Below are 11,522 nucleotides of genomic sequence, written 5' to 3'. Positions count from 1 at the left end.
AGGGGAGCTAATTCTGCTCGCCTCACACAGTTGTTGGGAGGCTCAAACAAACAGACACATTAAAGAGGTTAGCAGAAAGTAAACTCTCAGCAGAGCAGGGCCCAGGGAGCCTCAGTGACGCTGAACAGCCAGCCACCGTGGAGTGGGGCTGGAAACACCTGTCCTCTCAGAGAGAGGCAGGATCCCCACTGACTTCAGTTCCGTTCTCTGAAATAAACATTTACATGAAATATGATATAAAAAATAGACTCATGGTAGCTAGCTATTTTATCCAGGAGGTTCTTTGCCTGAAGGATTCACAGCAGAATCTGTTTAAATAATGGCACCTAAGATGTGATTTAATATATAGACACGTAATCTGAATGTATCTTGTGAAAATAAAATGGATATACTGGTGATATTTTTTTCAACCAAGATAGAAAACTCCTCCCAGGAGCACCAGAGCATTGGGAAGGACAGTACTGAGGGTCACAGGGACAGAATGGGTAGGGGGGCTGGGAGGGGCCCTAAATGCTGCTCTTTATGAAGGAGAAGGTTGGTGCAGACAAGTGGAAAGATTAGCCTGTGATTCCAGTTAATTCAGAGCAAAGCTGGATCTAGGACTCACATTTTCTAACTTCACCACTTGTATATATATATTTTTATGGAAAACAGAAACCTAAGGATTAAACTTACCAATTTTATTCATTTCCTATCCAGCCAAACTCATTAGCACAGCTGTCGATAGGAAGTGGAATTCAGTGCTTTGTAATTTCATCTCTCTCTTCCCCGACTTTCGAAGGTACAGAGACAGCAGGCCTAGCTAGAGAAATTCTTCATCAGATAGCCAGCTGCTGGATTTGTAAGGAACGACTAAAAATTGTTATTCTAGTAAGTACCAAAGCTATTTTCACACTGGACAAAGACAGGCTCATGTACAGGCTCTGGCCTGGGAGGCCAAGCCCTTTGCTTTTAATCTTACCAACTAAGATGTTCTCTAACCTTTCGGGACTATAGTTTTTCCGGTAAATTTAGTGACTGGGCTACAGGAAACTGTCACAAATTGGAAGTCAGGAAAGCAGGTTATTTGAGACTTCTGTATTTTGAAAAGGATAGGAGGGATGCTGAGAGGTAGCATCTTAACTCAGGACTGCTGATTTCTGACACCCTGAGAAACAGAAATCAGCTTCTAGATTCTTCTCTGTACTTTGTTGTCCTAGGAGAGAAAGAGAAATCGCTGTTGGTTACAGATTCCTTTTATAAACCACAGGGCTAGTGTCAGGAAGAAAAAAGTTTCTAAAAGCCACGGTGGCTGAACCGTAAATCAGGCAGTCTCCAGCTGCTTTAAGGCAAGTTGGCATTGCTGTGAAGAGGGAGAAGTCTGGCATGATGGGGAAAAAAGTTTGTGTCTCCTGTAGGACTGCTCTCAGTGTTTCGGGGAGGGGGTCACATTTACCCAGGAGCAGTGCACAGGACTGCACATGGGGACCCCAGGCTCTCACCCACCCATACCCAGCCACAAAAAACTGTGCAGGTTATTCCTGATAATAGGTCCTAAATCAGTGACTTGTAGGTCAGCTACGATGCCGTGTTAAGAAATATTGTATTATGAAAATTTTATCTCAACAAAACTGGGGAAAGATATGAGAAATACTGGGAGATTTCACATGCAGAACTTGAGTTTTGTTTTCTTTTGAAAAATGGAAGAGCTGGTCTTCTTGATCCTACGTTTTGGCTTTTCGTCTTCAGTCGGCAGTAGCTGAGGGAGCTGTCCCCTTCCCAAGGTGTAGTGGGCTCTCTTTTGCCCAGTGTCCACTGAGGCTGGGGCTGTCATTTTTCTTGTACCCCCAGCATTGTTTTCCTCCTAGGTGGGAAATATGCCCTACGTGTGCGTTTCTACCAAAGGCACTGTGCCCAGACCACTTCATCTGGTGACTCCGTGGACACTGGTGTATGGGCCCTCCCTCAGAGCCTTCCTTGAATGATCTCGCTGAACCTCAGTGGACTGTTGGATGGGACGGCGGTAGATGTGGTTGTTAGGAACAGAGTGAAAGCAGAAGCGAGGACTGGCAGCCCGTGCAGGAGGCAGTCACAACTGGAGACAGAACTGGGCTGCTGCTTGGAGGGAAGGGACCTTGTAGGAATCAAGAACAGGCTAAGTTATGTTCTCTGTCCAATTAAGTGGGCAAGGAAATGTGTGATGCAGTTAAGGATTTCCATCTAAAATCATTAAAATGCAAAAAAAAAAAGCAAACCTCGGTGTTTGGGTATTTCTGACTCGAGGCCAGCTGCCTACTTCTGTGATGTCAGATAATGAGACATCACTTTGTTCGTGCCGGCTGGGACTCAGCGTTGTGAGTCGGGGATCGCTGTGGGATCCTGTAGCTCTCCTGGGGAATGGCTGGCTACCAGCCAGGGGCTCTGCATCTGTGCAACACTCGAAGCCCATGGTCGTCCCCACACTCTTTCTTCCCTCTCTTCCTAGATTCTTCCCTGTCAGTTTCAGCCCTCAATCAGACTCTGCTGTTGACGGGCTTATTGGCCAAAAGTGAGCTGACCGCAGAGCTGGAAGTGTGTCCAACATTATTGTGTTGGGAGAGAGATAAGAAAGGTTCTCCTCTTTTCCTTGCTTTATCTGTTATTTTATCAGGATATTTTGGGGCCAGAGTCTAATAGCAATTTGGGCTAGAGGCAACTCCAGGGTCCCAAGAGAAGAGCAGATTTCATGTTGGTCATCTCTTACTAGGGACGCCTTTCCCTTCTGAAAACCCAAATTTAAAAGGATTCCATGACCCTTCCCCTACTCATCCCACTGACCCCCATACTTGATCTTTCTAGGAGGGCAGAAAATATTAAATCAGGTTGGGTTAAAGGAAATCCATCACGGGTCTTCCATCTTAATGACCATCTGCTTCACTTTTCCCCATAGATGTTCTGGAAAATTCTGAAAAGGTGTTTTTGACATGTGTGCATGTGTATAAAAGTAAGAAAATCATTTTTCTGTTAAAAAAAAACAGGTGATTTTTAACAGGCAGGGACCCTTTCGCGTTTAAATGAAATCACAGGATGTAGCTAAACTTAAAAGAAAGCATATAGTCTGTAGAAAAATGAACTTAAGTTCATTTATGGCATACTTCATACAATTGTAATTCCTTTGTCCAGTGGGAGGAGAAGGTATTATGAACCAGATTGCAGGATTACCTACCAGATTTGAGAAAGAGCCTTTTTATTCACTGGAAGAACTAGTGGATATTTTTCAAATGTGTATTCAAAAGTGGGAACTCTAACGAACTCTATTGCAATTTTCTCTTTTTCTTACTGTATTCAGACTGTCTCGATCATGAATTCCCACGGGGGTAGCATGGTATCTCCCACGCCTATAGCCATGTCAGGTGAGGCAGGATGGGAGAAATGAGGTCCCGGTCCTAAGTCCCTTGTGTCTCACTATGAACTGTGCAAGAAGGGGTGATGTGCTAACCCAGGAGTCAGAACCCAGTGCTACCACCCTGTCTGTGTAACTATGTGGCCTTGGGAACACTGGGAACCTCTCTGAGCCGTGGTTCTCTCCTCTGTAAAACTATATCATTGATAGAACATCCCTCATGGGGACAGGTGGGGTTAAAGGAGGCAAAGCTCGCAGGTCCTGACACACAGTAAGGATTCAATAAAAATGGGTTATTTTTTCCCGTGATCTCTTTTGTTGGCCCATTCTAGCAGGGCACTGAGACATAGGCAGGGCCTCTAAAAATTGCCCAACCTTTAGAAACAATTAGAACCACTCAAAGCTCATTTAAACCAAGGCCTTTAGGAAATATATGTGCGATAGTTTCTCTTTCTTTGTAGATCTGGGTTTCCTAGCTTACCCCTGGTCATGGTTCAGTGATGTAATTACCCAACACTTGGTAGGATGACAGGTGACTCATAGAAAGGGTCTTAATACCCTCTTAGGCAGAAAACCACCTCCCTGTTAAAACAGGCCGCAGAAGGGAACACCCAGCAGTTCTCATAATCCATTTAGAAAGAGCATAAGCAAAGAAGTGACTTATCCATGCAAAATTCTGGGAAGCAGTGACAATTTCTAACACACTTAGGAATTAACTGGGATATCGAATAATTGAGTGTGGACAGCCAGCATTTACTTGCCTGGCTTCTGGGTTTGCCTTGAGTGGGAGAAGTTGTTGCAAGGAGTCTGCACAAGGACCCAGGAAGAAGCCGAACAGGCTCAGAAATGTCATGATATATTTGGGGTCAACATTCTTCGGAATTATAACACAAGCCAGTGGAAAATAAGGTTCAGTTTATAGAGAGTATATTTCTTAAATACAGCATCTCAGGAATATATTTCATCTGTAAGGAAGTCTGCTGAACTCAATGATGTATAAGTAAGTAGAGAATAAGACAAAATGACATATAAAAATTGAGCAGGCAGTGGCTTCCAAAAGACGAAAAATCCATTCCTCTGCCCTGCATTCGGAAAAGTCCCTCATTAGCCCAGGCTTGTTCTGAGACATCCCCATAACCAGGGGATGAGAGGGAGAGATATTTCAAAATGCAGTCTCCCTGCTATTTGTGTGGTAGGCATGTCTTCCTCCTACTCAGTTATACAACTTCCTTTCTGCCATTTTGTACCAACTGAGTTGGATATTCAACTGACCATATTACCTAGAATAACTCCTTATGCCAGAGGTCCTCAAATATGATCTGTGGGGCCCTAGTTCTACACGGCATTCCTATGGAAATGTTCCCAGCCACTACATTTCTGCTTCTTGGAGATACATGATGCATGGCAACATGAAATTAAAGGCCCTGAGAAGTCCTGCACAAAATAAACCTATTTCACTTCTTAAACTTGTTGTTAAAATTATTTTTACCATAATATCTCCACCCCATTTGAGGGGTAACTTCTAATTACATCCCACAAAAAGTATAACCCAAGGAATAAATTTTAAGAAACTCAAAGACCTCTGAAATTCCTTATGATGAATTTGAGTCCATGGAACCTCAGTCCTTAAAGATTTTCTCCAATGGACCATTTTGTGGCCTCTTATCATCCTTCTGAAAAATAACTGTAAATTGGGTCTTATTGGTTGGATTTAGAGTTTCTATTCTATTCTATTGATTGCAAACATCCACCCTTGAGATGTACTTCTCTGGGCTGATAGCCTCCCGATGGCATTCCCTTGTGGTATAACAGACCAGTTCGGTGCATCTCATTTACAAAGTCAAAGATTACAATGTGCATCTCTATTTACTTTTATAACTAAAATAGACCTTTTTGGAGCCAACATGGGGTTTGAACTCATGACCCTGAGGATCAAGACCTGAGTTGAGATCAAGAGTCAGACACCTACCCCAACTAGACCTTTTAATGTAAATGTTCAAGCATGCCTTTACTAAATACCATATTTTAAAAATCTTATTCACAAGACTCAAAGAAATACTAGCAGTGAGCTCTAAGTAACCAGGATCTTCAGGCTTCTTTCCCATGCTCCTAAATATTGTTTTCAAGGTATTCTCCAATGGTACCTCCCAGTTGGACCCAGTTCCTCCAGTGCTGGGACTTAAGTTCGCTGGGTAGCTCTTTCTGCTAGGTGTTCTTTGTGCTACTAAGGGCTCTTACCTTTGACTCTGCTCACCCTAGGAAAGGCATGATGCTCATTGTCTATTCCTCCGCCCCAGCTGGCCCAGAACTAGGTTCTTTCTTCCATGGTTTCCTTTCTGTGTTTAGAGGTAAAAGGAGAGAGGATGTGGTGACTCTTAACCTGCCGTTGCCTTTGTACCTGTTGCTCCTTTTCAGGACATCTTGGGCTGTGGGGAGTTCCTGATAGCCAGTTCTTTCTTTCACCTTTAAATCTTTAAATTCAAACCAGAAATTTGAATAAATGGACTGTGGAGATGGTGGGCATCACACCTAATTCTGGGTCTATCACTGACTTGCTGTGCGACCCTGAGCAAGTCACCAGTCCGGTGCTCACCAGATGGTAGCTCTTGGTATTATTCTCCGGCCCAGTGTTTCCATCTGTAACATGAGATGGTTGGACTAGACAATTTTTGAGTTTCTGCTTGAAAATTCTATGGATGCTTCGCTTACTCATTGAATGTACAGCTGGTTCCCTTGATAACTTGGCAAACTTTATTGCTTGGCTTTTGCCACCAGAATGATCTTTTAAAAAGAGAGCCAGAGTTACTAAATTTCAACTTAATATAGAATCATTGGATTTCCGGGCTCACCCACTCTAGTCTCTTATTTTACAGACAAAGATCAGAACTTACCACTTACAAAAAAATGGAGCAGGTTATAGCAAAATTTTGAAAGAGATATAATAATTTTTATGTAATACCAAGGGGGATAAATTGCCTCTCTCTGTTTTTCTCTTGCTTTTCCTCCTTCCCTCCTTCCTTCCTATTTTTCTTAGATGAGCTTTTAGTTATTAAGTGCTTCCAGATCTTTTTTATTTCACAGTTGCAAAATAAACATTTCTCGGTTTTGGCTGTGTCAAGTACCTTGGCATTATGATTGGAAAAATGTTGGGCATGGAAAGGCACTTCTATATTAAGGAGAAGCAGGAGAATGCAGACTAGCAGGGGTGTTAACTAGAATGTTCTGGGTCTCTGGATCCCCATTTGCAGAGGGAACCTGTATAAAAGACAGAGGAAAGAAAAGGGGGTACAATTCTTTGATATCCTCAGACCAAATAGAAGATGATTTTTTCCATTTCTGGGAAAGTGGTAGTGACCCCAAGGGCAGGTGTAGGGTTCTATGTTGGCCCCACTGTGCTATGCGGTGACTGTGGATAGAAGGGTCTTGGTTGGATAGAAAGTGTTCAGCTCTGCTCTTCCAGCCCAGTCTGAAAGCTGGAGCTGCATGTCCAGACCAGGGTTCCCACTGTGCTGGATCCCAGTCCTGCATGGCTATACTGGTCTTGGTGCTTTTTGGTGTCTGTTCATCATCCTTATCCCATTTAGCTTTCCTCCCTATTGTTAGTGTGCCTGATGAAGCAGCAGAACCCTGGACAGGGATAGAAAGCTTATGTGGGCTCCTAATGCACTGTCTGACTTTGAGCAGATTGCTTGAAACATTTTATTTTCTGGCTTTTCTGCTTACTAAGGAAAATCGTACAACTCAGAAAAATATAAGGAAAAAAAAATAAAAGACCCCATAATCCCACAGCCAGAGACATTCAGTGTTGGTCTATTTTGGGTTTTTCTTTTAGACTAGCTCTGTCTGTGTATCTATATCTCTATAGATGTCATAATTGCATTTCATTTAAAAAACTCCATGTACCTCTAATATTCTCATGCTATTATTACATAACCACCATTACATACACCATGATTTGCTACCCCCTACTGTTGGACATTCAGGTTTCTGTTCTTCTGAATGATGCTACGGTGACTATTTTTATTAAGGATATCTGTCCATATTTATAAGTATTCCCTTAGGCTTTATTCCTGCAAGAGTCAAGAAGTATGATCAAACGAGCAGCTTATGTTCTAGACTCCAACTTTCTCACCTACAACAAAGTCCAGCAGAAACCCCAATATAGCAGCAAACACTTCCCCAGTGTCCCATGTGCCGGCCCTGTCTCTAAGAGCTTTCCATGTCCTAACTCATTTAATCTCACTGGTGGCCCTGTGGGTAGCTTCCTGTCAGATAAGTAGCTTGCCCAAAGTGGCGCAGCCGGTAGGACTCAATCCAGGGGGTCTGGCTCACAGTCCTTGCTCTGAACTCCTCTGCTCATACGGCCTCCAAGGAAAGGACTAAACCCAGGGATCGCTAGGTCTCCTTTCCTCCTCACATTAACTGCACTATTTTATCCTACACTAGCCATGTGCCCGGGTAACTTGGCTGCCTGGTAGGAGTTCCCCAGTTCCTTGAATCTTCTTCATCTGCCCATTTGTGTTCCTGATGAGGTGGGGGGTCTCTCTGTGTGTGAGTGGGTGTGAGTGGGTACGTGTGTATTGTATGTGCCTATAGAGTTTTGGGAATGGAACGGAGCCAGCAGAGAAGTGTGTGAAATGGGAAAGCATGAACAATCTATTGACAAAACAATAAAACGCAGGCTATCTCTGCTATCAGTTATAGATAACATCATGGTTTCCTTTTTATCTTAAGGTTCTCAGGCCCTTTGGCTGGGAAATTTGTCATTTTATAATGGGATTGTTGCCTCGGCGCAGCAGGGATGGGACTGGCTGTGGCTGTCTAGCACAAGCTCCATCCCAGGAGCACATGTCTGCACCTATTATCTGAAGAGTCCCTCCTCTTCCTGAGCTGCCACGCCTGCACTGTCCAGAGCATTGCTGTGTATGGCCATCCATCCCATAGGGAAAGAGATCATCGACAGACTCATTCCTGGAATAACATGTCCACACTGCTTCTAGTGCTTGCTCAAGAGAAAGACTGCTGAGCCTCCTTGGGATTCTGACCTAGAAGATCTGGGAGAAGCCAGGAATCTGCCTTTATAAGATGTGTGCTCCAAGCAGTTACCTTGAGGAAGTTTGTGAAACCTTAGGCAGTGGGTCTCAACCTTCATAGGGCATCAGAACCACAGAGAAGTTTAAAAAAAAAAAAAACCACTTCCTGCCCCCTTGGCTGTCTTGTCCAGTCTCCCTCCCCAATTTGAATAATTGCTCTAAGATGGGGTCCAGGTGCAGCATTTTTTTTTTTTTTAAAGCTTCTCAAGAGACTTTCATGTGCAGCTGGTGTTGGGAACTACTAGTCTAAGAAATTCTGGTGAGAATAACTTCACACTTTTACATTTAAGTGCACTTCACATTATAGATCTCTTTCACAATTGCACATCACAACAATCCACTAATGTCAGGAGAGCAGGCATTTTTATGATTGACCCTGGCCCAGAGATGTTGACCGAATGGCCTAGGGTTGCACAGCTTCTCCCTAAGTCAGCAGCAGTGCCCAGGCCAGTCCTGCCAAGCCCTCTGGGAGGAGGCAACCTTCCTCCCCTCTTAAGATCTTCTAGGATCAGGTCATCTTAGCTTCCATCAGCCGCCCCCTGTAGTGTGGATGATGGGCTCTTTCTGTTCCTTCTCACCCACATCCCTCCTCTTGCAGCCGCTGCTCCATCTCTGAGAGCATCCTTGTGAAATGTGCAGTTACGCTTTCCTCCCCTCCCAAGCTGCGACCCGCTTTACGGTTAGATAACGGCTCTGAGGGACAGAAGCCCGAGGAACCTGGACAGGGCACATCACCCACAGCAGTCTGACCTCAGCCTCCAATCTAGCCCTTCCCTGCTGGTCCTCTGCAGTGAGTGCGGTGCAGGACAGGAGCAGGGAAGTCACATCCCCCAGCAGCTGCCTGGGTGTCAGTGGGATACACTCCCTTCTCCCCAGCTGGAACCTCACGTCCTGAATTCTCACAGTCACCCCCAAAGCTTCTCTCCCCTGCACCTATCCACCCTTCCATTCCACCTTCCCACCCCACCCCGACAGCGTTAAAGCCCACCTGGGTCCTTCCCGTGAGGCTGCTTTGGGGGCCGGAGGCCCTTGCAGTGTTGAGTCCCCACTCCGGACATCAGGCTGGTTGAACAAGGTGGAGCAGGGAGAGAGGCACCTAACCAGGTAACTGCAGGCTCCCCTCCGCCGACCTCCACCCCGCAGCCATCTCTAGGCTCAAACTCTCCCGACTCAAACCAACCGCTCTGGCTGCCCTTTCCTCTCCCTCTCCTTATTCAAACCTTTACTCAGCACGGGCTGTGTCCTGGAGCGGCTCCCAGCGACTGCGGGCTCTCGGTGTCAGGCTCCTGCAGCCTCCTTCCCCCGGAGGCTGGGGGCGGGGGCGGGGAGGAGGCGCGGCCTTGCCTCCGCGGCAGTGCGGGCCTCAGAACTGCGTGTCCATGCCCTGGGCAGGATTCCCCTTCACCTGCCTATTCAGCAGCCTTGTGACTGAGAGGCTGCCGTAGTCCGCAGATTCCTGCAGCAGTCTCGTCTTTCCCACGGTTCGGGCCTGCCCACTGTCGGTTGCTGGCTGATTTGGGGGGTTGGTGTGGAAGGTCAGTCAGGGTCCTCAATGACGTTTGATACCCCGGGACAGAATTTCAGGAAAAGCACATGCTTTGCTGGCAGGGCTGGCCCCCTCCTCTTAGTCAACAACCCTATGTGGCTTTTCTGCCCCATCGGAGGGTTTGGAAGGAGGGGAGGTGGGATTGGATGGACAAGCCCTCCTTGCTTTCTCAAAGCAAGGGAAGCAGTGAAGTTTCCCATGTGAATCATCACTGTTCCTGTTGGATGTCATCAGATAGACCGGTTCTAAGAGGGTCCAAGAACCTTTCACAGTTGCCCCTGCTACCCGCAAGGCTTGAACTGCTCGGTCATCCACAAGGCTGAACCTCCAACAGCTAAGTCAGGACCTTGGACCCCCGGCTTTGGTGGATTGGAGGAGGGTTGAATCTGAACCAATCTGAGCCTCTTTCCCAGAAACTCTCAGTTGGGACAGATCAGTCTGGGCTAGTCTCTCTTGGAAGAGATGGAAAACCTCCCAGCCTCAGGAGCTGGAGGGGGTGTCATCTATTATACAGATTCACTTCCTTATTTTATAAATAGAAAAAATTGAGGTCCCAAGAAATCACACGATTGGGCCAAGGCCACATGGCTGTTATGGTTACTTTACTACAGAGCTGGTTTGAAGGCCAACGTGTTAACTCACTTACTCTCTTGACTAAGTGATGCCTTTACAACTAATCTCCCATGAAAATCTGTGTTCCATTCAGATTTTGAAGAAATCCTAGTAGCCAGGCCCTGCAGGAGAGCCTTATGGGGTGCCCTCAGACTTCAGCATCAGATTAACCTAGGTTCGAATCCTGACTTTCCCACTCACTAACACTGGGTCTGTGGGCACAGTTCTTATTCTCTCTTTTTAAATAATTTTTCTTTTAGAATTTATTTATTTATATATTTGAGAAAGACAGAGAGAAAGAATGAGCAGGGGAAGGGGCAGAGGAACAGGGAGAAGCAGATTCCTTGTTGAATAGGGAGACCCTGGCAAGGCTCTATCCCAGAACCCTGGGATCATGATCTCAGCTGACAGCAGCCACTTAATTGAGTCACCTAGGTGTCCCCATTTCTCACTCTCCTGAGGCTGGTATTCCTCAACTGTAAAATGGGAATCATTATACTTATTTCAGAGAAATGTCACGAAAGTTTTCTCATGTGGATAAGATGTGCTTAGCACGTAATCATTGTTCAATAAAAGAAAGAAGGCTTCTTGGCCAAAATACGTAATAGTTCTCCCTTTCACTATGCTCTAAATTCTGTAACTGGCTTGTTTTCAGAATTATTTAGCACCTTCCCACTTGTAGTTGGGAGAACAGGGGGCTTCCTTGTGCCTTTTCTCCAGACTCCAAGGGAGGTGACTCTGCACAGAACCTGCGTATCAACCTGCTAGGCCTTGATCATTCCTCTCAGACTTGGGGCAGCTTAGATGTAGAGAGAGAGAGAGATGGTAGACCCTGGTGATTTGAAAGAAACAGGTTCCTCTCTGTTACATTTTTTTTTTTTTTTTTTTTTTTTTTTTTTTTTTTTTTTTT

At 45.4% G+C, this 11,522-nt stretch overlaps 2 protein-coding genes across 3 annotated transcripts in view; both read left to right on the top strand.

Annotated features, from left to right (window-relative positions):
- Nucleotides 1-11,522, top strand: part of KCNA6 (potassium voltage-gated channel subfamily A member 6) — a 43,893-nt gene that overhangs the window by 10,903 nt on the left and 21,468 nt on the right. The window lies entirely within an intron of this gene.
- Nucleotides 1-11,522, top strand: part of NDUFA9 (NADH:ubiquinone oxidoreductase subunit A9) — a 236,501-nt gene that overhangs the window by 223,070 nt on the left and 1,909 nt on the right. The window lies entirely within an intron of this gene.

This window comes from Mustela nigripes, chromosome 6, assembly GCF_022355385.1.
Source record: "Mustela nigripes isolate SB6536 chromosome 6, MUSNIG.SB6536, whole genome shotgun sequence".
Classification (NCBI taxonomy): Eukaryota; Metazoa; Chordata; class Mammalia; order Carnivora; family Mustelidae; genus Mustela; species Mustela nigripes.
The sequence above is the reverse complement of the archived record's forward strand: the minus strand, read 5'-3'. Positions and strand labels throughout refer to the sequence as shown.